Raw genomic sequence first — 2,277 nt, 5'->3', positions numbered from 1 at the left:
ACATCGCTTTTATTTGTTCTCGAAAAGGGCGTGTCCCACATAATACCCAGAATGAATCACTACATTGATGAATACCTGCAGTATATTTTCTCTCTTTTAAGTATAATGATAAGGATTTAAATGGGAAACTAAGCTCCGTCAATTAGTATTACAAATAAAATTGAATTTTATAAGAACCGTAAAGACTAAGATTACGCACCTGGATAATCAAATCCACGGAAAAAGCATTATGTTTTAAATAGTGGGAAGAACTTGACCTTTCACTCCACTGAGAACTTTTCGAACTTCTGGAAACATCCATCTGATAACTACACTGCCAAACGATTGGAATAAACAAGAAACAAATCCACGCGAGGTTATGGTATCTGTTATCAAGTTGTCTGAGAATTTCTTTGTTCACGTTGCAGGAATTATGAACAAACAAATACAATTAGCAAAATATAAGTAATGTTGAACCCAAAACATCAAATATTTTAAGGCGTAAGATTTGTGGTTCCTCTTCTTCTCAGTTATTATATGGATTAGTAGACATTTAGGTAAGAGATATACCTATAGTCAAAAAAGAAGCCACTGAGAATTGATATATGGCAACATGAAAAGAATGTGTATAGGAACAAAAACAGGGTTTCACCAGAAAGGTATACATAAGTAAAGCCTGCATGTCACTCCTTGGCTAATCTGGTGATATTAAGAGAATATTTTAGCATAACAGAATGAAATTGTTAAATGTGATAGTGAAAGCGCTAGAGTTGTCGTTGCCACGAATTTAATTAAAATTAAGAAGAATAAAAACCCAATACACTGCAGATCAATAGAGTCTAAATTCGACTTAGATGGCACAAATATATAAATTAAGTCAATAATTGTAATGAAAGCAATGCAATTGATATCGAATTCAAAGGAATCAATCCTAACAAATTGTGACCTGAAAAGAATTTGTATAAGAACAAAATCAAAGAGTTTCACCAGAACGGTATACCTAAGTAAAACCTGCATGTCACTCCCTCTTGGCTAATCTGGAGATATTAAGAGAATATCTTAGCATAACAGAATAAAAATGTTAAATGGGATAGTGAAAGCACTAGAGTTGTCGTTGCCACGAATTTAATTAAAATTAAGAAGAAGAAAAACCCAATACACTGCAGATCAATAGAGTCTAAATATATAAATTAAGTCAGTAATTGTAATGAAAGCAATGCAATTGATATCGAATTCAAAAGAATCAATCCTAACAAATTGTGACCTGAAGATTAGCCTCCGTGGAATAAGAATTCCATTCCTCTCAAGTCCCGACGGACAGGGCTTCCCCTAACGCCGCCACATCAAGACGGTTAACCACTACGAAAAGTCTGAGCTTAAGGTAAATCTCCATAAATACTAGTAAACAAGAACAAAAAATTGAAGTGTCAAGCCGAATGTCATGAAAAAACAAAAAGAAAATACTATACGGGTCTTTACCTCATTCGGAGTTAGCGTCCATCCGAATCTCCATATACTACTACGCTGTAGGAAAATAAATCACCGTGAGCATAATGACGCTGGTTAAGAATTCGAAATAATGTGTGTTGTTGCACATAGGCCTTCCAGCCAAGCCAGCAAAACAAATTAACAAAAATCAAAATCTAAATTGGGTAGCAGGGTTTTGACTTACCCTAATGAACTCCTACCATCTGATTGAACATTGAAATCTCAATCGTTCACAAAAAATGTGCTTACAAGCCACGTGAAGTGACATGTAAAAAAACGCAACCCACATACAAAAAGCTAGAACATCATACATACAAAAAGATGGAACAGTTACATATTCTTTGCGCCAGAAAGCTGCATAAAACAAAACAAACATTCACTTGAAAACCCAAGAATCAATTTAAGGGGAAAATCTGAAATGGGTGTAAAAATAACTGCGTTGCAAGATGTTTGGGGATACCACTACAAATCCTGGAGCTCCTCCAGAATCCTTTTTGAAACTATGGCTGCAACTTTGAATGTTGTGCAAACCCTTCACTTATTAAAACATACGAACGGAAGAATAGGCGATTGATATAATAATCCAATCTGATGGTCTAACAAAACGATTGGATGATGCACAACCGCACACAGTGACACGGCGCGGAGTAGCAAGACCTAGCTGTCAGAAAAACCAAGCGAGACCTAACTGCCACATAAACCTACCAGTGGCATGGAGCCTCGTAGCGGTAATGTTCTGAACAATAAATACTCATGTTTGGGTAGTTACAAACCTAACAGGATCGAACGGTAGAATTTGTTTTAATCGTC

General features: G+C 35.8%; 1 long non-coding RNA gene across 1 annotated transcript; it reads right to left on the bottom strand.

Annotated features, from left to right (window-relative positions):
• Window positions 1–1,070: 1,070 nt before the first annotated feature.
• LOC149175000 (uncharacterized) lies at window positions 1,071–2,031 on the bottom strand. Its single transcript, XR_016258525.1, has 3 exons — window positions 1,928–2,031; window positions 1,652–1,821; window positions 1,071–1,503 (listed from the first exon to the last, which is right to left on the bottom strand). It is a non-coding gene; the product is annotated as an uncharacterized LOC149175000 (long non-coding RNA).
• Window positions 2,032–2,277: the final 246 nt, after the last annotated feature.

This window comes from Pinus tabuliformis, chromosome 4_1 (assembly GCF_031772625.1).
Source record: "Pinus tabuliformis cultivar Carrire ecotype Pingquan chromosome 4_1, CPIR1, whole genome shotgun sequence".
In the NCBI taxonomy this organism is placed as follows: domain Eukaryota; kingdom Viridiplantae; phylum Streptophyta; class Pinopsida; order Pinales; family Pinaceae; genus Pinus; species Pinus tabuliformis.
This window is presented reverse-complemented; position numbering and strand designations above follow the sequence as displayed.